A 25,226-nucleotide genomic window follows, 5' to 3' on the forward strand; every position below is an offset into this window, starting at 1 on the left:
GGCAAAAGTTATTAAAATATTGATTTTAAAATTCTCCTCCATTATCACTTCTTATTTTCTTAATTTTAATTTCTTTTTCAATTTCTATTTCCTTACAGAAATGTTTAAATATTTCAAAGGTTTCATTTTTATTAGATAAGAATTTTACCCAAGTATATCTAGAGTAGTCATCAATAATTACTAAACAGTAAAGACTCCCATTTAAAGATTTTATTCCATGAGAATCAAACAAATCTAAGTGTAATAGGTCTAATATTCGATTAGTCCTATTTTTATTAGTAGGTTTATGTGTTGATTTAATTTGTTTTCCTTGTTGACAAGAATTACAGAATTTATTTAAAGGATTCCCTAACTTTGGTAAACCCTTAACTAAACCAATTTTGTTTAATTTTAGTAAATTCCTAAAGTGGGTATGAGCTAGTCTCCTATGCCATAACCAAGTTTTATCATGATTTGTTAACAAACATTTGGGTATTGTTTCAGGTAGATGAATTGAATATATATTTTTATCTCTAAAGCCTTTTAATAATATATTAGATGAGTCATTATAACTTATCAAGCATTCTGAGGACAAAAATTTAACCTTAAATCCTGAATCACAGAGTTGATTTATACTAAACAAATTATAATGAAAATGTTCAACAAGTAAAACTTTTTTTAATTGAAATGTTAGACTGTAAATAAATTTCACCTGTACCTATTACCTTTAGTTTGTCATTGTTTCCAAAGGCAACTGATCCTAAGTTTTTGAATTTGATATTGGTAAATTTGTGATGATCCCCAGTCATATGTTTAGAGTAGCCGCTGTCCAAAATCCATTTGTCCAGATCTTTGGATTCCTACAAAAATGTAGGTTTTAAGCCAAAGTTTGTCTAAAGGATAAATTTATATATTGTTGATTTAAGTTTAAATTCAAAATTTTAAGTATAATTAAATTTTAAAGTTAATCCTTAAATTTAGTTTTAAAGTTAATAAATTTTAAGTTTTAAATAATTTTTTTAAAAAATTTTTAATTAAGATTAAAATAATGTTTTAATTAAGTTTAAAATAATTTTAAATTAATTAAGTTTAAAATAATTTTAAGTTTAAAATAATTTTAATTAAGTTTAAAATAATTTTAATTAAGTTTAAAAATGATTTTTAATTAAGTTTAAAAAGTTTTAAATTAAGTTTTAAGTTTTTAATTAAGTTTTAAGTTTTTTAATTAAGTTTTAAAAAGTTTTTAATTAAGTTTTAAGTTTTTAATTAAGTTTTAAAAAAAAATTAATTAAGTTTTTTTTAAAAATGTTTTTAATTAAGTTTTAAAAGTTTTTAATTTAGTTTTAGGTTTTTAATTAATTGATTATTTAAGATTGAACTTGAAAAAGGTTATTGAACCCATGTTAGATTCAAACTTAGCTTTGGGTTAATTAAGCAGACGCCCTAAGGATAAGCTTTCAGTTCAGTGGCGAGGCATATGATCTTCTTGTGTATCAACGGTGGACCACTTGCTGAAGACTTTCCAAACTGTTCCCACCCAAAAAACTTAATACTAAATTTTGGTCTAACTAGCCCATGTTTGATTGGGGTAGGTAGTTTCGGTCTGATCCACTAAGTCTAGTGCACCAGGTAGAATTCCATATTCTGCCTAGACATGCCTTCGACAAAGCTTCATTGACGTACTATCATCCCAATCCATTCTGATACTATGTTGTAGGGTTTGGTACACCTTTTTCATCTAACCATTCTAAGCAGAAAATAAACCTAATCCTAAGTGTTGAGTTTAGTTAATCAAGTTGTTTGAATTGTCTTTCTAGTTGCTCCCCCTAAGTCATAACTTAGATAAGGTCTATCTAAGTAATGAATTTGACTCTTAGGGGCTAGGTAGAGGTTTGGTTTAATTGGTTTGATTAAATGTTTTGTTTGGACCCATGCTTGGACTTGACTTCTAACATTTTGGCTAATTAGAGACAAGTATGATTTGTTTGTTTGTTTGGGTTTGTAACCGAGTCTTGATTTGTTGTACACAGCTCGTTGCGACCCAAGTACCATATTTAGACACTTGGATCCCAATTCAAACCTTTCCAAAGTTTTCTTGAGTCGTTCGACTTGACCTTTCAAATCAGAATTTTCTTCCTTAAGTTTTCCAACTTGAGTTTAAGTTCCGACTTGACCTTGGTTAGTCGAGTCACTCAAGTTAACCTGTTGCTTAAGGTGTTCTATTTCCTTAAGTAACAAGTTATTTTGTTTTTCTGATTTTGCTAATTTTTTAAATAAACACTTAACTACTTTAAGCAAATTAGACTTAGAATAAATCGTTACCATATTTGGATCTTCCGATCCGTGGCTTTTGTCGGAATCAAGGTCGATCTCGGACTCGTACTCTTCATCGGACTCAGAGTCGGGATCTTCGTTTCTTGCCATAAATGCAAGATGGCTTGAATGCTTCGTTTGCTCCATGTCGGATTTGTAACACCCATAGGATCTCTAATAATTTCATATGAACTTTTTATCATGATTAAAATGGACCTTATATGAATTTTCCCAAAAAAATAAGAGAAAATAGAACCAAAAAGAGGCATGACCAAGGTTTGAACCTTGGACCTATTGTTAGATGCATGTATGTGATAACCAGTAGCCCTAGTAGGGGTGTGCTGTTAGAAGGGAAGGGGACATGGTAGTTAAAGGTAAGGAAAGGCTTCCTCCACTTAGAAAGAAAAGCTTGAGTTTTCTTCTTCTTCTTTCACTGACAAGTTGAGTTTGCTTTCTTCCTTCATTTAGCATAAGTAAGAGAAAGGGAAAGAGAACTCCATTTTTTCTTCTCTCTTCTTCCTCCCTCCTTCTCTCCACCGAAAACCAAAGTGCTCTCCTTCCTCATGTTGGTGCAGAAGCATCCGACGATCGAACCTTAGTTTTGATAATGGCAAAGGATTCAAAGTTAAGTTAGTGTGTGATCTAACATGTTTGAATGAGTATTTCAGGAAAGTCCTAGCTGCGGTTAGGCAGGTGGAAAACCCTAGGGGGTGGTAACCCTAGGTCATAGGGGGTGGTAACCCTATGCGGAAAGTCTTGGCAGGTCGATGGCTTCAGGCAAAAATCCTAGGGGGTGGTAACCCTAGGTGGAAAGTCCTGGTGTCGCGAACCAGGTGAAAGACTGGACTAGCCGGGAAGCGGATGTCCAGCAGGAAGTCCGGAAGCGTCGAGTGCTGAGCAAAAGTCCAGTCAATCTGGAGGATCGACTGGCAACAGGTAAATCTCCTGAGTGGAGTAGGTGAGGACGCGTTCCCCGTAGAGGGAACAGTAGGCGTCGGGTCGACCTAGGATTTCCGGTTGGAAATCCGAAGTCAGACTCGGACAGTCCGAAGACTGTCAATTCTTCTTTACAATGTTTTATCTTATTCTAACACTGTCTTGCAGGGGATTTTGCTCGGACTAACCTTTGTTTGCAGGTGAGGAACCTGCTGGAAAAAGGCTGTCCGGGCGCCCGGGACCAAACTTTATCCCTGCCGCGACTTCGCCACGTGGAGCATCCTGGTTGGTTGGCCACGTCACACTCCAGGCGCCCGAAAAGAAGGGTCGAGGTGCAGCTTCACAGAACAGTCTTCTAAGCAATCTCTCTGCGACAAGCTGCTAACGACTCGATCCAGAAAGTGCTGCAACGACACCCCGACAACCCGGAGCTTCAGATTTAGTTTTTGTTGTCGGTATAATCTGTTTACTGCTTTGAATTGTAATTAGTCTGTAATATTTTTATCGTGCTTATAGTTGTTGCCCACGGAAAGCGATCAAGGATCGCGGGCCTTCGAGTAGGAGTCACCTTAGGCTCCGAACGAAGTAAATCTCCTTGTCTCTCTGTGTTTGTTATTTCTTCATTCCGCTGCGCTTTTATTCATTTGTTTTACGAATCGAAAGAAATAGCCACGAACGCTATTCACCCCCCCTCTAGCGTGGTCTCGATCCAACAATTGGTATCAGAGCGGGGTCGTTTTGAATTGGTGCAACCACCTTTCAAAACAAATTTTTCGTGGTATTTTATATTTTTCGGAGTCAATTAGAATCTAGCCTTATAGCTTTATTCTAATTCTTTTATCGAATCGGCTTTTGCTCGAAGTTGGTACAACACCACTCGAGCTCGTTATTATTACTATTCTTTATTCCCGCACTACTAATCCAAGACTTAGTCTTGGAACATATATTTTTGTTGTTCTTGTTGCATATTACAAATGGCTCAACAAGAGGGGTTCAGTACTGTTCGTCCCCCACTGTTCCCCGGAGATTATTTCGGCTACTGGAAGGGAAGAATGGAGACGTATCTGAAGATCCAGTTCGAAACATGGATGATCATTAAGACGGGACTTCAGCTACCTTCCGATGACGACGGCAAACCAACTCCCTGCGAGAAGTGGGACGCCCCTCTAATAAAAAAGGTGGAAGCCGACGCCAAAGCTACCTGCACCCTCCAGTGCGGCCTTTTCAAAGAAGAACTCAACAGGGTCGGCCCGTTCTCTTCCGCAAAGGAGCTCTGGGAAAAGCTAGTCGAACTCCACGAAGGCACTAACGACGCCAAGGTAAGTAAAAGAGATCTTTTACTTAATAAATTATATAATCTAAAGATGCAGGAAGGCGAGACGGCGAATTCCCTACATGCGAGAATCCAAGATATCCTCAATTCTCTTCACGGAATCGGGCAGAAGATAGAGAATCGGGATGTCATAAGGTATGCTTTAAACTCATTTCCAAGGAATACATTGTGGGCATCAATGGTAGATGCCTACAAAGTTTCCAAGGACTTGTCTTCATTAAAATTAGACGAACTATTTTGTGAATTTGAACTTCACGAGCAGACTAATGCACAGCCAACCGAGAAAGGTATTGCGTTGGTTGCAGGTACAAGTCGAACACGGGAACCGAGATCACGACGAAGAACGGAACCGGAGTCGGAAGATGAACCAGACTCAGACAATGAAGACATTGAAATTACAACCGAGTTGATAAACCTCGTAAAGAAGCTCTACAAGACGAAGGGCTTCAACAAAAGAGATCTAAAGAAGGCAGTGAAAATGAAGGAAGGTTCACAGAACTCAAAGATGAAGTTTGAAGTTACATGCTACGGGTGCAACCAAAAAGGGCACATCAAATCCAACTGCCCCAACCTGAAGGAGGTCAAAAAGCAAAGAAAGAAAAAGGTCCTTAAGGCAACATGGGACGAATCTTCATCGGAGGACGACGACGACGAGCTCGAACAGACGAGTCTACTCGCATTAATGGCCCGGGACCAAATCGTTGAATCCGGAAGCGAGAGCGAGTCTGAGGCGGAGTCCGAGCAAAGCCACGGATCCGTATCCGTTTTCGAAGGACCAGAAGCATCTCCGGTTAAACATTTTAGTTAGTTATTTATTGCGCAAATTAGCTAAGTCAAATCTGAAAGTTAAGTCACTTCTAAAGGAAATAACTGTCCTTAAAGAAGTGGCTGACACTAAACCCTTACCTGACCAGAGTCAGACTGAATTTCCAACTCAAGTTCAAAGACTTGAGGAAGAAAATTCAAGTCTAAAAAATCAGGTTAAAGATTTAAAAACTACCTTAGAACGGTTTTCTTTGGGCTCCAAGAACTTGGACTTAATTCTTGGGACACAAAGGGCCATTTACAACAGAACTGGGCTGAGATATAAAAGTAAATATAAATCTTACTTATCCTTAATATACAAACAAAGTAGTAACTCAGTCCAAGCATGGGTCCCCAAGTCCAAATTGATCAATCAAGTTGGACTTGGTCAATACTGGGTCCCGAAGGATCAAATACACTACCTCGATAGACCATATCGAGGCCATGATCCAGGGGGAGCAAAAAGAAAAACGATATTAAAAATTTTAAATTAAAAAAAAAAAATTCAAAATTAACCTATAAAATTCAAAATTTGAAGTTAAATAATAAATTCAAAAATTCAAAATTCGAAATTAAATAATAAATTCAGAAATTCAAAATTACATAATGAAATTCAAAATTTGAAATTAAATAATTAATTCAAAAATTAAAATTCAAAATTCGAAATTAAATTCAGAAATTCAAAATATCGAAATTAAATTAATTAAAATGCAAATTAAATTAAAATCAAGTTAAATTCGAATTTAATCAAATTAAAATCCAAAGGAAGGCTCAGGATTATCTGGCACCTCCGAACTTAATCCACCTGATAAGGGTAACCAAGAGCAGACTACCCGGCAGGGTAATTAAGGTTAGATAAAATGGGCTAGGTTTAACTTGACCCACGGTACTGGTGAAGTTTTTGGATGATAGTACGTTAGGGAAGCTTGGGCATCGCATGTCTAGGAAGATATGACTTCGACCTGGTGCATTTGGCCAAGTGGAACTGACCGAAGCTACCCTTAAATGGATCCTAACTAGTTAGACCAAGGTTTAGTATTAAGCTCAATGGGTAGGACTATTTGGAAAACCTCGAAGGCATGGTTACTTTAATGAGTTCCTTGTGACTCACCATAGCCCAGAAGTTTATCCAAAGAATGCTTACTTGTTAAACCCAAAGCTAAACCTGAATCTAACACAAAGTTAAACCAACTCCTTAAACTGAACCTCAACTCATCTCACAACAATTATAGGATTACCTGATCGAAAATTTAGATCGGGTGAGATGACTAAGTACTTTAAACTCAATTTCAAAATTACTTTAAACTCAATTTCAAAATTATTTTAAACTCAATTTCAAAATTACTTTAAACTCAATTTCAAAACTATTTTAAACTCAATTTCAAAATTATTTTAAAACTCAATTTCAAAATTATTTTAAACTCAATTTCAAAATTATTTTAAACTCAATTTCAAAATTACTTTAAACTCAATTTCAAAATTATTTTAAACTCAATTTCAAAATTACTTTAAACTCAATTTCAAAACTATTTTAAACTCAATTTAAAAATTATTTTAAACTCAATTTCAAAACTATTTTAAAACTCAATTTCAAAATTATTTTAAAACTCAATTTCAAAACTATTTTAAACTCAATTTCAAAATTATCTTAAAACTCAACTTCAAAATTATTTTAAACTCAATTTCAAAATTACTTTAAACTCAATTTCAAAATTATATTAAACTCAATTTCAAAACTATTTTAAAACTCAATTTCAAAATTATTTTAAAACTCAATTTCAAAACTATTTTAAACTCAATTTCAAAATTATCTTAAAACTCAACTTTAAAATTATTTTAAACTCAATTTCAAAATTACTTTAAACTCAATTTCAAAATTATATTAAACTCAATTTTAAAATTATTTTAAACTCAATTTCAAAATTTGAATTAATTCTCAATTAAACATGTTTAAAAATTAAGTTTACTTAAGCATCTTTAAGTTAATTAAAACATTAAAGAAAAATAATAATAATAATAATAAAAATAATAATAAAAGGTCAAAAACCGGGGGCAGGCGCCCCCGGTATTCAGACCCCGGGCGCCCGCAGCGATCCCGGGCGCCCCGCCTCACACAACCCCGGGCGCCCGGACTCCCTTATATATAGGGGGCTGGAGGCGTCCCCTACCCTTGCACCCAAGTTTTCCTTAAAGCTTCTTGGCTTACCTGCGAAGACTTTCAAAATTTAAATTTTTCGCGGTTAATACGGAGTCGTGACTCAACCGAGGTCGTCAGTTCTAAAATTTCTATCAATGGCTCCTCGGTAAAATGTCTAACCCCCTCCTAAACTTTATTTCTTATAATGCTTGTTTATTTCTCAGTATAATATTAGTTTGAAATTTAGGAAGCGTACTAAGTCTGGTGCTGGGCCCTCTACCCCTAGCATTGACCCTAGGTTTCCCACCGACGAACTTAGGATTAAGTTTATGTCAACAAATTACATGGCCATTAGAACCAAATGTATAGACAGATCGTTCTTTTTACGCTCTTGTATTCCAGTCTCCGAGACTATAAACCACTATAGGCTGCGAAACCTAGTTGAGTGCACCAGCCCAGTGAACATAAGTCTATGTGCCGAATTTTACAACAACCTAGTGAAAGTAGACGACTACTCCTATACCACTAGGGCAGCTGGCACGGATATCACATTATCTCCCACCACCATTCGTGAGTTTCTAGGGTTACGAGAGTCACCCTGCACCTTTTTATGCTATCCTCCTAGGGAGCTACCTTTTGGAGATCCCTACTCACATATTACCCTCGATACGATCTATTCGTCCTTCTTTGAGGACCAGCGTGATCCCACTGAGACCCAGTTTAGGTCACTTAACCTTAGAATTCAGGACTACGCCCTTTATAGGGTTCTAGTACTTTGTATTCTACCGCTGACCACTCACGACATTGCGGTGATGCGTCCATTTCACTCCTTCCTGCTCTATGCCCTGTGTCAGAGGTTAGACATAGACATCAGCCTTCACATCTTTTCCACTATTATTTATGCAGCTGGATACGTGACCAGTAGACGAGGACATATGCCTTATTGTCATATTCTGACAGCTTACATGTCCTCATTACACATTGATGTCACTAGAGGTGACATCCGCTACATGACCGAGTTTGACATCATAGGAGCTAGGAACTTTTCCCTAGCAAATATCCATATAGACGATGAGGGTACCATGTCCTGGCGTAGGGGGGCACAGCACTAGCAGGCGGAGGAGGCAGAGCATGATGAGTTCATGTTGGCACTATTTCCTGAGGAGGCTGCTCCTGCCCCACCACCACCTCGAGCACCACACCCAGCTCCCCGCACTCTCGCTGATCGAGTTTCCGGACTAGAGAGGGCTATGTCGAGTCTCCAGCACGAGAACTCCGAGTTTCATCAGTCCATACGGCGAGAGGTCTCAGATCTTCGACGAGAGGTCCGACAGGAGGTCTCCGACTTACGACGAGACGTACAATAGGAGCTCTCCGACTTGCGCCGAGATCTACGAGAGGACGACCGGACTCGTCACACTGAGCTCCTGACACTACTCCGGTCGCTAGGTTCCGGACCACCTCCCTCATCATCTCAGTAGCTCCTACTGTTGCTCTATTATGACCCTAGTACAGCTTGTAGCAGCTCTATTATGACTCTTTTATCTATGTCGACTTTTTAGTCTAATAGACGGTTTCTCTTCAGGCTTGATTGACTATAACTTAATCTAATAGATTAGTCTTTTAGTCACATCTTTTTTATAACTTCTAGGCAAAACTGATTTTCCAAAATCCCCACTTTGCTAGACTTTCGAAAGTTGGATTTAGTCTAGGATTTCACCCTAGAAATCATGTTCCCCCAGGACTCAGCCAGAGCATCTCACAAACACCTAGGTTTACCTTGATTGTGTTTATAAAAAATAGAACGGTGTGAGATGCATAGGGTACAGCCTGGACTCAAGAATGCTTATTTCTGTGCATCAATATGAGTCTGGGCGTTAAATACATGATTAACAGTAATCAAATCATATCTTCCAGCCTTAGTACAATCTAACTAAATCAATTGACTTGACTTGACTAACCAAGTGAACACTGTTGCCCTCTAGGCAATCAGCAAGTAGCTAAACGGTTAGACAATTTGTCACGCCCCAAAAGAGTCTCTGCCAGACAAAAATCCGACAGCATCTCCCCTGTACGGGTGACAATATGAAGCATCACTACAAACAAAATATACATCAGCCACATGCGGCTGGAATATTTATATACACAACCACGCAGTTATAATAACAGCCCACACGGCTGGAATGAAACAATCACAACCACGCAGTTATATATAAAACAGCCCACACGGCTGTACTAAAAACCAACACAGCGGAAAAACGAAAACGGAAAGCCCAATACAACACAATCAACACACTGCTAGCCGGCTAGGCTTTATACAACAAATACAACACCAAAACCATAAGATAGCCACATGGCTATACACAAATACAATGCCAAAAATAAGAAAAGAATATACAAAAGAAAACAATCACGATCTTCGGATGTGACGTAGGACCCGGCAGACAGGATACTCCGAGCGACACCAACCATCTACAGGCTACCTGAAAACATAAATGTATACATGCGGTGGTGAGTATAGGTAACTCAGCGGGTAATAGAAAAGATAGTGCATAGTCCATAAACAGCATGGAGATCACAAGTATACAGTCTCAATAGGGAATAGAGAACATGATCATACTATCATAATCAATGCATCTGAACATACCTGACATAATAACCTGACATATAAACTGTACAAACCACAACTAACATAAGGACAGATACATACCCAATCCGGAATCGACGCACGGTACAAAGATCAATAAACTCACTAGATCTGCAACAGATATACCCGTGACACCTGTGCAATATAGATACGACTGCATATACATGTAAAATAAATGACATGTATGCAGCATGGCAACCAAATGCAACAATCATATCTCAATCAAGTGCAACAACGACAATCACATGCAACTAGTATCTACTAGGCATGTATGCAAATATAACCCCCAGATGCACCGTGCATCATATGCAGAAGTGCATGCATGCTCCATGGTCACCCCCGCCACCTCTCCGAACACCACGACCCCTGTATGGCCGAGAGGCTTGGGTCTGTGACGATTATACTACCCTCCAGCCCACTATATAGTGGTCGAGGCGGACAGTCCGCTAGTAGCCATCTAACTACATAGCATCAGGGTCCCTGACTGCTCACAACGCCGGATCTCACTAAACCTCGTGACCGGGTGGCACGACAGGACTAGCAGCAACTGCTCCAACTACCACTACCCATGAGTGGCCGAGTGTGCGGTGCTAAACCAAACCAACTGATGACTCTCTCACCACAAGGGAGATAATGGTCATCAGATGCAATGAATGTTGAACATGATATATATATATATAATCATCATCCATGCAACAACCCTAAACCCCATAAATACCTCCAACAAGAGTATAATCGTCATGATAAATCCACACATCCCACCAAACACATATACACAACTATACGCGTCTAATCAACCAAAAATCTCCAATAATCCACTGGACACATATGCACCGAACGTAAGTACAATCAACATGTATCCTCCAATAATAACCACATCAGACACGTGTATAACCCATAAACATACAATCAACACAACTCCTCCAAAAATACCTAACCAAACACGTGTGTACATACAACATGCAAATGTAGGGTCAACATGATGACTCCTAAAATACATACCAAGCTACATACAATCAACATTATATGCATAAATCAGCATGATAAATCCAACAACTCGACAATCCCCACTATGCATACTCTACACACGTAATCCCAGCAGAGTAGATATCAAAAGTTGAGACTGTATATGATAAAACTAGATCATCTCTAAGCTCAAGCAAAGTATCAAGCAGGGAAAACAGCAACCGAACACGATATAGGGTAAAGTAACCTAATCCGTCAAATAACAACCATGCACTAAGCTCAAAGAAACTATAAAGAGGTCAAGGAAGAAATACCCGCCTTGATATGTAGATCGTGTCCAGAATAAATTCCACGTTGAGACGCTCGCCTCGAAACAAAGTCCTGCGATCACATAATATATTTAGCTAATTACATAAGTAACAAATAGCTAAATAAACTCCCCAATCTAATTAGGGAAAACCCTAATCGAAATAATTAACCTAATCCCTTAATCCAATTAGGTTCACTCCAACCAAATTTAATATCTGATTAATCTTCCAATTAATCCTCAATCCAACTTCTCCTAAATCCAAACTCATCATAAATCCTTCTAAATCTCCCGATCAATCCAAGATTCAACCAAATCAATATATCACATAAATGCAACCAAAACTTCATAGTTAGCTCACCTTGATCCAAAACAAAATCCCCAAAAACACAAATGAATCTAATCCACATAGTTCATCCATCTCGATTAATCCAACTACAATAATTCCTCCAATCCACATCACACCCTATCATCATCAACAACTAACCAAAGCATCACATCTAATAACCCAACCAACAATCAATCCAATAATCCAAAGAATGATTACATAACAATCTATATTAACCAAATCACCATATCCATAAATTTTAACCCATGACTTCGCATGATCAAACACTCATCAACCAAACTACATAGATTACAACCTTAAATGAAATCTGATACACGCTATATTAACCCAATACCATCATCAACACTCCACCAATTCATCACCAAAAAGGCAAACTCACTTCCAATTCCATAATGAAATCAATCCAATACACTAAACAACCATGAATTTATTTCACACTAAGAAGAAAACTAATGGTAGACACTTACCTTGAGGGATGGCAGCAAATCCAGTAGCTCAACAGTGCTACACTCCACTGTCCAGAACTACAACAGTCAAGCATACACCAACTCTTCTAAGTTTCAATCCATAAAATAGAATATACACAAAGGAGTTACAGAAAACCTAATCCACGATACAAACTCACCTCAACAGAAACTCCAGCTTACCCAAAACCTTCACAGCTTCAAGAATTTGGATAAAGACAGTGATCGACAACGGAGGAGGTCCCCAGAACAATGGCCCATTGCTTCATCTAATCCCGAACAGATAGATCATCACAACCAAAACCAATTGACATAATCTTAATCACTTCATGTCCATCACAACTTACCCTAATTTGAATTCATAGTCACCTGGTAAATGGCTCCCGTTGCAGCAGCATAGATCAAGGAGTTCCCCAACAGAGCTATAGTGGCTGGAATCAAGAAATCTTCCACCTTCAAACCCAAAACTGCCAAATCAACACCTCCCAAAGATCACCTACTCAAATCATACCCTAGGTAGATCTCTTACCTTCAAGATTCCGCTAGGGCACAGCGCCACCAAAGGAAGAGGAGGAAATCGAGGGAAGATTTGGCGCTGAGGCTTACGGGAAATCAAGGAAGAACAAGATAGCTCACCCTTGATGCTCTGGAAATAGATCTACACTGGCGATCGTCGGTGTCGGTTCGTCCCCGTGAGAAAACAGAGAGATCAAAGCGAGAAGAATGGCTTCGGCTGGATCTGAGCTTGAGGGTCGATGACTGCAGAGGGAGATCGCCGGAGCTAGAGCCTCACTCTCATCGGCGTCGCTCGTCTGCGAGGGAGATCGGAGAAGGAAGGGAGGTCGGGGAAGGAAGGAGAGGAGGAAGGATCGGCGTCGGGTTGGGGAGAAACGGCGCTTGGGAAGAGAATTAAAGGAAAAGAAAATAATTTATAATTATAAACATTTCCTCACCTAAACGGGTATCCCAAACAGGCCTTATCTGTACCCGAAATTGATCCCCTCAAAACCCTTCTTACGAGCTCTGAAAAAATCCCAGAAAATTTCTAAAAATTCCGGAAAAATGCTATAAGGCTATTTCCCAAATAACCCTATCTATTTTAATTTTCCGATATCTTACACAATTGGTGAAGGAAATAATAAGTTTTAGCATGTCTGTACTTAAGGGATCTGATACCTGATCAAAACAAATCTTTACTCATGCTGGGACTGTAGGGCTCTGATACCTTACTAAAACAAAATGACATTCTATCAACAAGAAAGGTTATCACTTCTCCTTTGCCTTAAGTATTCTTGAAATTCATTTCAAAGCAGCTTTCTCAAAAACTTTCTCCAAATTTAAAACTTTCAAGTGTCCTCTATTCTGAATTATTTTCTTAAAAAGTTATTTAAGCTGAAACCTCTTCGAAAATTCGTCAAGTTTTTTGAAAATTATTTAAAGCTTTGAAAAAAAAATTTCCTTTGGAAATTTTCTTTAAAAACCTGAATATTTTCTTTCAAGAAATTTTTTTTGAAAATTCTGCTTGAAAATCTTTAAAGCTGAAAATTTTGTATGAAAATTTCTGAAGTTGAAAATCTTGTTAGCAAATTTTTGAAGTTGAATATTTTTTTTAGAAAATTTCTGAAGTTAAAATTTTTTTTGAAAATTTCTGAAGTTGAAAATTTTGCTTAAAATTTCTGAAGTTGAAAACTTTGTTAAATTTCTAAAGTTGAAAACTTTGTTAACTTTCTGAAGTTGAAAATTTTGAAAAATATTGCTATATTGCCTCGCTCCTTGCCTAAGTTAAAAGGTTTTCTGCTAAAATTCTGTCTTGAAAAATTAGGTTTTTCAAAACTAGCTCATTTTTTATATATGGTAAAGGGGGAGAGTAGAGAAATTCAAAGAAAGAAATAAAATTTCAAAGAAAATATTTTAAAGGGAGCATGTATTAAGGGGGAGCTATGTTTATGCTTATTTTTTATCACGCTTCTTGTGCTTATATATAACTGCAAAATTTTTACTTAACATTGAATTTCGGTTGCCATTATAAAAAAGGGGGAGATTGTTGGTGCAGAAGCATCCGACGATCGAACCTTAGTTTTAATAATGGCAAAGGATTCAAAGTTAAGTTAGTGTGTGATCTAACATGTTTGAATGAGTATTTCAGGAAAGTCCTAGCTGCGGTTAGGCAGGTGGAAAACCCTAGGGGGTGGTAACCCTAGGTCATAGGGGGTGGTAACCCTATGCGGAAAGTCTTGGCAGGTCGATGGCTTCAGGCGAAAATCCTAGGGGGTGGTAACCCTAGGTGGAAAGTCCTGGTGTCGCGAACCAGGTGAAAGACTGGACTAGCCGAGAAGCGGATGTCCAGCAGAAGGTCTGGAAGACCGGACTGGTAACAGGTAAATCTCCTGAGTGGAGTAGGTGAGGACGCGTTCCCCGTAGAGGGAACAGTAGGCGTCGGGTCGACCTAGGATTTCCGGTTGGAAATCCGAAGTCAGACTCGGACAGTCTGAAGACTGTCAATTCTTCTTTACAATGTTTTATCTTATTCTAACACTGTCTTGCAGGGGATTTTGCTCGGACTAACCTTTGTTTGCAGGTGAGGAACCTGCTGGAAAAAGGCTGTCCGGGCGCCCGGGATGGATCCGGGCGCTCGGAACAGGTCCGGGCGCCCGGGACCAAACTTTATCCCTGCCGCGACTTTGCCACGTGGAGCATCCTGGTTGGTTGGCCACGTCACACTCCAGGCGCCCGGAAGGGATCCAGGCGTCCGGAACTTCATATAAAAGAAGGGTCGAGGTGCAGCTTCAGAACAACAATCTTCTAAGCAATCTCTCTGCGACAAGCTGCTAACGACTCGATCCAGAAAGTGCTGCAACGACACCCCGACAACCCGGAGCTTCAGATTTAGTTTTTGTTGTCGGTATAATCTGTTTACTGCTTTGAATTGTAATTAGTCTGTAATATTTTTATCGTGCTTATAGTTGTTGCCCACGGAAAGCGATCAAGGATCGCGGGCCTTCGAGTAGGAGTCGCCTTAGGCTCCGAACGAAGTAAATCTCCTTGTCTCTCTGTGTTTGTTATTTCTTCATTCCGCTGCGCTTTTACTCATTTGTTTTACGAATCGAAAGAAATAGCCACGAACGCTATTCACCCCCCCCTCTAGCGTGGTCTCGATCCAACACCTCATTGCCGAAGTCAAGCTAAGGCCTCCTTCCTAGGCAAACTTCACAAAAGCAAGGGCAATTTTCCTTAGGACCAAGCGAGAGGAAGTAAGTATCCCCTCACCTGCAGTACAAGTAGTTGTTTTCATGCTTCCTATGGTTAGAGTTTCGGCCATGACAAGATAAAAAGGCTTAGAGGAAGTTAAAAATCTAAGTTATATTTGTTCATGATTCCTTATGGTTTGTAACCCACTACATGATGTTAGGTTAAGGTTTTCATGCTTCATGTTGCTTAGATCATGAAATTTTGCTCCTTAGGGTTTTGGCCATGACAAGATAAAAAGGCTTAGAGGAAGTTAAAAATCTAAGTTATATTTGTTTATGATTCCTTATGGTTTGTAAGCCACTACATGATGTTAGGTTAAGGTTTTCATGCTTCATGTTGCTTAGATCATGAAATTTTGCTCTTTAGGGTTTCGTCCATGACAAGATAAAAGGGCTTAGAGGAAGTTAAAAATTGAAGTTATAATTGTTTATGATTCCTTATGGTTTGTAACCCACTACATGATGTTAGGTTAAGGTTTTTCATGCTTCATGTTGCTTAGATCTTGAAAGGTTGTTCCTTAGGGTTTCGGCCATGAAAAGATAATTAGGCTTGGAGAAAGTTAAAAATCTAAACTATGCTTGCTTATGATTCTTTATGGTTTGTAACCCACTACATGATGTTAGGTTAAGATTTTCATACTTTATGTTGCTTAGATCTTGAAATATGGCTCCTTAGGGTTTCGGCCATGAAAAATTAAATGAGCTTAGAGAATGTTTAATACCTAAATTATGCTTGCTTATGATTCCTTATGGTTTGTAACCCACTACATGATGTTAGGTTAAGATTTTTCATACTTTATGTTGCTTAGATCTTGAAATATGGCTCCTTAGGGTTTCGGCCATGAAAAGTTAAATAGGCTTAGATAATGTTTAATACCTAAATTATGCTTGTTTATGATTCCTTATGGGTTGTAACCCACTACATGATGTTAGGTTAAAGTTTTCATACTTTATGTTACTTAGAAATTTGGAACCATGCTCCTAGGGTTTCGGCCAAGAAGAAAAAGATTAGGTTAAGAAGCTACCTAGGATTTCCTAAAGTCCTCACATGTTATACTAAGAATTATGGGATGTTAAGATATTGAGTTCCATGTTTTATGTTGCTTGAAAAACCCATGACCATGCCTATATGTTTCAGCCAAATCATGATTGAGACTTGTAGAGAGTTCAAAAATTCCAACTATACATGATTATGATTTCTATGATATGTGATATGTTATGTGCACTTCATGCCATCATGTTATGATTCCTATGATATGCTATATGTTATGTGCACTTCATGCCATCATGTTATGATTCCTATGATATGTTGTATGTCATGTGCATTTCATGCCATCATGTTATGACTCTACATGCTATGCTATATGCTATGTGCACCTTATGACATCATGTTATGTTTATGCAAGGCCTATGTAAAATGAAAGGCCTAAGAGATGCTTCCCTTAAGTTGGGATCAAGAGCACTCTTCATGATATGTTATGATATGACAAGAAACATGATATGCTATGCTATGACAAGAAACATGTATGCTATTTTACTTTTGTATGGCTTGTACTAGGGATGGGCTCCTAAGTTGCCCCTAGGTCGATGGTCTATGAAACGGGCCTAGTAAAAGGGATGGGCTCCTAAGTTGCCCCTAGGTCAATGGTCAATGAAACGGGCCTAGTTCCTAGTAGGTTCAAAATTAGCTACCTTGGATCTACTTAGGATGAGCGTACTCATGTATGTATGTGGTACAAAGCCGGGCCCTCATGTTGAGATTATGTTTAAGTACTTATATGATATATGTTTTCAAAAGGACACCTTGCATATATTCATTTCATGCTACATGATACATGTTTTCAAAAGAACATCTTGCATCTACATATCTCATGCTATATGATTTCTTATGCTTTAGGTAGATGCTCTCTTGAGATGTTTCATGCTATATATGCTTATGCTTCCATATGCTATGATTTATGCACTTTTGAGATATGTTATGATGCCTAGATGAACATGCTATTACCTTATGCTTATGCTCACATGTTATGTTATGATTGGATTAAGTGAGTATGCCACTACTTTATGCTATCATGTGAATGTTCAAGTTATAGATTGAATAAAAGAATATGTCACTACTATATGTTTAATTCATGATTCATGATTTTTGTGAGTAGAAAAGGATCTTACTAAGCCTATGTGCTTATAGTTTTATTTTTCCTTGTACTGCAGAGAAGGGAAAAGAATGGCTAAACTAAAGGGAGCAGCAGGAAGGGCAAAGATGTGTGTGGAAGTGGCATGGTGGATGAAGATCTGTCTTGTGTGTCAAAAAAAAATTATATATATGTTTTAGAATATGCATGTGAACTATTCTATGTTTTCTATCTTAGGCTTTGATGGTTGCTACAATATAATAATTAGAACATGTTTAACCGGTTTGGATATTTATGTTTCCACTTGTTCACATGCTACTTTCTAAGTCAAGTTACATGCATGAATGCTAGTATGTTCACACGATATGTTGAAAGGATTAGTAAGTTAGCATGTTTAATAGGTTGCATGACTACCCTGTTCACATGTTTAGTTAAAAGTGCTACTATGATAGTATGATCATGTAGTTCTCCATGCCATGTCATGTTAACATGTTTATATGAGTATGATGAAATGATGATATGATAAGAAAAATATAAACCGCTTCCGCTGCCATGATTTCATATTTATGCATGTATGTATGTTTTAAGTAACCCCGTCCTTCCTAAGGTAGTAGTGGAGGGGTAGGCGTTACAGGATTCGTCGAAAGAAGTCTCATCCCATGTTGCTTGAAGTGCCTTCTTTCTTCTTGTCGATTTAGATTTTTCTTCCTTCCAATTCGGGCAATCGATTTTGAAATACCCCTTTTTGTTGCACCCATAACAAATCACTTCTGATTTGTTCTGGGTCTGGTTAAACGGTGTCTTCTTGACATTTCTTCTGAACTTCTTTTTCGTCAGAAGTCTCCGGACCATGTTGACTAACTCTTCTTCGTTTGTTGAGTCAGAGTCAGACTCACTTTCTAACTCGATCTTCGTTTTTGACTTTGCTTCTTTGCTTGGACCTGCATATAAAGCAACTCCTTTCTCGACATGGCTTATGTTAGATTGCTTGTGTAATTCTAATTCACAGAATAACTCGTCTAACTTAAAAATTAAAAGGTCCTTAGAAACTTTGTATGCATCTACAATTGATGCCCACAAAGCATTTCTCGGAAAGACGTTTAAAGCGTACCTTATCGTTTCACGATTTTTGAGATTGTGTCCGATAAAGTGGAGACCGTTGAGGATGTCCTTCAGTCGGGCGTGTAGTTGCGAAGCCGTCTCTCCGGGAAACATTTTTATATTAAATAAATTGTTTAAAAGCAAGTCCCATTTATTTACCTTAGATTCATCGGTCCCTTCGTGTAGCTTGACTAGCGAGTCCCACAGTTCTTTTGCGTTGTCGTAGGAGCCGACTCGATTCAACTCCTCCATTGTGAGTCAGCACTGAATGGTGTTGATCGTCTTGTAGTTCAGTTGTGACTTCTTGATCATTTGAGGAGTCCATTCTTTTGGTTCTAATGTTGTTCTGTCTTTCATCGGGAGAGTGTAACCTTTCAGGATTGTGAACCAGAGCTCGATGTCGGACTTCAAGTAACACTCCATTCTATTCTTCCAATAAATGAAATTCTCTCCTTTGAATAGTGGAGGTCGGACCGTACTGTAACCTTCTTGATACGCGAAAAATTAAAGGACAAAATATTTCCAAGACTTTAATCTTGGGATTAATAGTGATTGAAGAATAAAGAATAAAAAATATTCTAAAAGAAGAAAAAGAAAGAGTTTTAAAATGCTTTTAAAAATTGTTAAGAGATTCAGAGCTAACGAGGCTCTGATACCAATTGATAGATCGATGTGAGCAATAGAAGGGGGGGTGAATATCACGCTTTTAAAACTTTTCTTTATCCTTTGAAAACAATTCAAGTAAGCAGCGGAAAGCAGAAAGACAAGTTTGTTTACTTCGTTCGAAGCCTAGCTCGATTCCTACTCGAAGGCCCGCGATCCTTGATCGCACCGATGGGCAAATCACTATAATCCTTCTATCCGAAATCCTTTGGAGAGAAACAGATCATACAAATGAGCAAGATAGTAACAACCTACTATTTTGCTTAAGTGAATTACAATGCAAGCTTATGTATAAAAAGAATACAGACAAATAATATAGTTGAAGCTTTGGTCGGCTCTTCCTGATGGTGTAGCTTGCTGAGCTGATGGAGACTTGTAGCACGAGTTGCTTGCAGAACAGAATTTGAGTCGATCAGAAAGTGTTACCGAGCCTCTGACTTCGAGCCTTCATTTATAGATGTACTGGACGTTCGGTCGACCGATCACACTGTTCGGTCGACTGAACCCGCTCCCTTCCTTCCTGGCTGGAGTCTGATGCAGGCTCGATCTTCGCATTAATTGCTCATCAAGGGTTCGGTCGACCGAACCTCTTTTTCGGTCGACCGAACCTCTTTTTCGGTCGATCGAACAGGTTCTTTCCCTGTTCGCCGAAATCTTTCGAGATCTTCATTTAATGTGCTATTAATGCTGATTGGATCGGTCGACCGATCCACGCACTACAACAAAAACCCTCATAGACATCGGTTTTCCACCGATGTCTATTATATTTTCGACCGATGTCTATGAAGGCGATGTAAAAGGTCTGCCATTTTAGACATCGGGTTAAAACCGGTGTAGTATCACTTAACGACATCGGGTGTAAAACCGATGTAATATTATATGTTAATAACACCAGTTTTGGCAGCGGTATACGACCGATGTAATATTAGTTAAGGACACCGGTTTTGCAGCGGTGGAAAATCGATGTAATATCAGTATTGTTTAACGACACAAATTTGATTTCTGAAATAGTGAAAAACCAATATTATCACCAAACAAATCATAAAATTAAGTTAATATTATTAATTCACTAAGAAAATCACAAATAAAAATGCACTGATGTATCTAAACACACCAAGTCAATATTCATATAACCAACACATAAATATTCTTCTTACAACATAAAAAGATAATTAATATTGTGCACATCAAGTCAGTATCCACAAATTACACATAACTATTCTTCACAAGCTGTTGAATCGCTGGGCGAAGTCTCTTATCACAAGGACGATGATATCACACGAGTGTTTAGTTTGCACCATCAAACCCATTTCATTGTCGCTGTCTACTACAATCTTGAATCGGTGCGGGTCGTTCCGGTATAGCTCAACCTGCAAACGAATGATGAGATTGTAAACCATAAACAGAAGTGTGTTCATCATTTGCTTAGTTTAACATATAGTCAATTATCAGTTCTAGTAGGGTAAATAATCCAGAAACTCGACTCGTATCAATGAGTTTGCACAGGCATTGCTAAAATGTGTCGTCAACTTTGCTGTAGAGAACTTACATGAAAAGGAGGGGCATAGGTTCCACGAATTTCAGTATTGGGAAATGAAGTCTTAGAACCAGGTTTAACAACTTTGACCCTTTTTTCTGTTAACTTCTAGAATTCTTCTTTCAAGATTTCCTGCACCTGGAGCCTGTGAGTGACAATTTGATGAAAGAACAGTTAGCCAAGGAAGATGATCATTAGTAGGGCTCTAGAAGTGAGCAATTACCTCCTTTGTAGACCTGTCTTTCTCACAAAGTACCCTTATACGATTGAACATCATAGATATGATTGTAACATTCAACAAGAAACATATACATAGTTGATGGTAATAGTCAGTTGATGGTAATTACACGATCTTTTGAAATGAAAGGATACAACTGAAACCTAGTGCAAGGATACACCATCTAAAATGAACATGGATAGGATATTTTAATATTTCTGCAAGAAACCTAGTGCATATCAACTGATATCACATACAGAAAACTTTTCCGACCTTCTCAACCCAGCTGGATTCTTTGTGTTCTACTATGAATGGATTGTTGACCTTGGAAATCAGTTCCATCTGAAGTAGTAATTTGGAAACCAAATTAGCTAGAAAGATAAAACAAATACTAATGTAGCAATAGTGTGACAGATGAAGCATTATGGAAATTGATTGGTAGTAAATATAGCATGAGGGAACTATTCACCATACCTCTTGGTAGGCAGACTTGCGGCACCTGTCAGTCTGTTTTGCAAGACGAATCTTTTTCAAGACATACCTTCAATAACATTGCAGAAGGGAGTTTTAGTATGGTTCAAATAAAAACGAGTCGGAGAGAAAACAGAAGCATATGATTTTGCTTCTTTGCTTACTTCTTCTTCTCAATTTTATGTCTCACTAGAAAAAGTATCCTTATATGATTGAACATCATAGATATGTAAAAATCATTGTCAAAAAAAATTAACGCAGTATGATGTGCGAATTGCAGTACTTGAAAGTTGTTTGAGATGCTTTTTTACATGTATGCTGAAGATTATTTTTATAAAGGAAAAAATGAAACAGGCAAGTCAAAAAATCTGCCTTTTTTGTATCACTTCTCCAAAAACAAATCTATAAGCAAGTGATACCATGACTTGAGAAGTATTGCTGATCGCATCATGGAAAATAAACCAAGCAAGGCCTCTTGCAGTGTTTTCTCATGTTTTTCCATTGCTTAGTTAATTGTTATGAATAGTTAATTCAGAACTCAATCTGCTATTGTTCCAAATGATTGCATGCTACGTATTAATTGAGAAAACGATTGAGGGAAATTGACAGAATTTTCAGGAGTGAAATACATGATACAAAGAAACTTACTGAGACTTGTAAAATATCTTCACAAGCTAATGCAACATCGAGTAGAAGAAGGCATACATGGAGAGCTATTTACTGCATAGGAAAAAATAGCAAGGCAGAATAAAAAGAATCATCTTATCAATAACTCATAAGATGATTAAATTAAGGCATACCTCTTTAATTGGCTCGATATTCTGGAACAGCTTTTTGAGAACAGATAATGACTGTGCATACTCATGGATATGGTAGAGAATGATTGCCTGTGAAGAACCAAATTAACAAAAATACTAAGAAGAGAGCAATTTATTAACTCATTCACTAATTATGGAAAGAAAAATTTTGACAAAATGCGTTGAACTACATACAATATTCAACATTGTTACTGAAACATCAAACTCTTGGGCATGGACAAATCTACTGCTATTTATCTTTCAGAGTCAATCTAGTCCACAAAAGTATGCGCAAGCTCTTCACTCTGCTCCTATAACCAATATAGTTATTAATCAAAGAGTGCATGTAAAATAGTTTTTCAGTTGCAAGAACAATGCTAGTTTAAGAAATCATAGAATATTGACTGAATGAATAAACATGGATTAAACAACTAGAGTTCTAATACATATAACATGCAGTCATAAAACATCCATTTACAATCTAAATGCTAAAACAGAAAAGAAACTTATCATAATAAATCAAGGGAAGTAAACTTTTAGAAACCTTTTCAACCCAGGAATCTTTATAATCCACAATAAATGGGCTTCTTACTTTTGAAATTAGCTCCATCTGCAATAGTGGCAAAGATAAACTGATGGATCGAAAGCGCTAGAGGGGGGGTGAATAGCGCTCATGGCTATTTCATTTTTCGAAATCGTAAAAGCTTGTTCAGAAATAACGCAGCGGAAAAGTAAATAAAGTAGACACGAAGGATTTACTTCGTTCGGAGCCTGTGACGACTCCTACTTGAAGGCCCGCGATCCTTGATCGCTTTCGGTGGACAACAACTATAATTCATAAAATCTATTACACGCTAAGTACAATTCAAGCAGAAAAGAATATTGTACCGACAATAAAAAGAATAAAGCTGAAGCTCCGAATTGTCGTTGCAGCACTTCTGAGTCGAGACGTTAGCAGCTTGTCGTACGGAGAATGCTTAGAAGATAGTTGTTCTTGAAGCTGCACCTCAACCCTCTTTTTATATGAGGTTCCGGGCGCCTGGGACCTTTCCGAGCGCCTGGAGTGTGACGTGGCTAGCCAACTAGGTTTCTCCACGTGGTGAAGTCGCGCAGGGGATAAAATTTGGTCCCGGGCGCCCGGATCCATCCCGGGCGCCCGGACCTCCTTTTTCCAGGAGCCGCTTCTCCTGCAAAACAAGGTTAGTCCGAGCAATTTCATACCCTGCAAGACAATGTTAGAATCTGATAAGCTGACAGTCTTCGGACTGTCCGAGTCTGACTTCGGATTCCCAACCGGAAACCCTAGGTCGACTCGACGCTTACTGTTCCCTCTACGGGGAACGCGTCCTCACCTACTCCACTCAGGAGATTTGCCTGATGCCAGTCCGGTCCTCCAGACCGACTGGACTTTTCGCCTAGGGTTACCACCCCCTAGGACCTAAGGTTACCGCCCCTTAGGGTTTTTCTCCACCTAGGGTTACCGCCCCCTAGGACCTAAGGTTACCGCCCCTTAGGGTTTTCCTCCACCTAGGATTACCGCCCCCTAGGACCTAAGGTTACCTCCCCTTAGGGTTTTTCACCTGCCTAACCGCTGCTAGGAGTTTCCTGAAACACTCATTCAAACATGTTAGATCACACACTAACTTAACTTTGAATCCTTTGCCATTATCAAAACTAAGGTTCGATCGTCGGATGCTTCCCGCACCAACAATCTCCCCCTTTTTGATAATGGCAACCGAAATTCAATGTTAAGTAAAAAATATGCAGTTATGTATAAGCACAAGAACCACGATAAGCGTGATAGCAAGATAAGCATAAACATAGCTCCCCCTTAATATAAGTTATTCTCTTTGAATTTTTTACTAATAGCCATAGCTCCCCCTTAATACAAGCTCCCTTTAAAATATTTTCTTTTTGAATTTCTCTACTCTCCCCCTTTGCCATATATCAAAAATGAGCTAGTTTTGAAAAACTTAACTTTTCAAGATAGAATTTAGCAGAAAACATTTTACCTTAGGCAAGGAGCAAGTGAAAGGCAACACCTTAGAATTGATTTTGCTTGAAGAGATATAGCAAAAAGGGGCTCTTTTTAACTTAGTGTATTTTGAGGAGTTTCCAAAATTTTCACAGGAAAATTTTCAACTTCAGAAATTTTCAAAATTTTCAACTTCAAAAATTTTCAAACAGAATTTTAAACTTCAAAAATTTTCAAACAAAATTTTCAACTTCAGAAATTTTCTAACAAAATTTTCAACTTCAGAAATTTTCTAACAAAATTTTCAACTTCAAAAATTTTCAAACAAAATTTTCAACTTCAGAAATTTTCTAACAAAATTTTCAACTTCAGAAATTTTCTAACAAAATTTTCAACTTCAGAAATTTTCTAACAAAATTTTCAACTTGAAAAATTTTCAACTTCAGAAATTTTCTTGAAAAAAATATTCAGGTTTTTAAATAAAATTTCCAAGGAAAAAATTTTTAACTTAAAAAAAATTTCAAAGTTTTAAATAATTTTCTAAAAAACTTTTTTAACTTAACGAATTTTCGAAAAAGTTTCAGCTTAAATACCTTTCTAACAAGAACAAAAATTTTCAAAGTAGAGGACACTTGAAAGTTTTAAATTTGGGGAAAGTTTTTGAGAAAGCTGCTTAAGGCATGTTTTTGAAATGAATTTCAAGAATACTTAAGGCAAAGGAGAAGCGATAACCTTATTTTTTAATAGCTTGCCATTTGTTTTAGTAAGGTATCAGAGCCCTAAAGTCCAAGCATGAGTCAAGATTTGTTTTGATCAGGTATCAGATCCCTTAAGTACAGACATGCTTAAA

General features: G+C 37.8%; 1 long non-coding RNA gene across 1 annotated transcript; it reads right to left on the reverse strand.

The window, feature by feature from the left end:
* Positions 1 to 20,712: 20,712 nt before the first annotated feature.
* Positions 20,713 to 21,176, reverse strand: LOC122049212. Its single transcript, XR_006130883.1, has 3 exons — positions 21,140 to 21,176; positions 20,929 to 21,061; positions 20,713 to 20,749 (listed from the first exon to the last, which is right to left on the reverse strand). It is a non-coding gene; the product is annotated as an uncharacterized LOC122049212 (long non-coding RNA).
* Between the last annotated feature and the right edge of the window lie 4,050 nt (positions 21,177 to 25,226).

The sequence above is a fragment of the Zingiber officinale genome, chromosome 2B, assembly GCF_018446385.1.
Source record: "Zingiber officinale cultivar Zhangliang chromosome 2B, Zo_v1.1, whole genome shotgun sequence".
NCBI classification, from domain to species: Eukaryota; Viridiplantae; Streptophyta; class Magnoliopsida; order Zingiberales; family Zingiberaceae; genus Zingiber; species Zingiber officinale.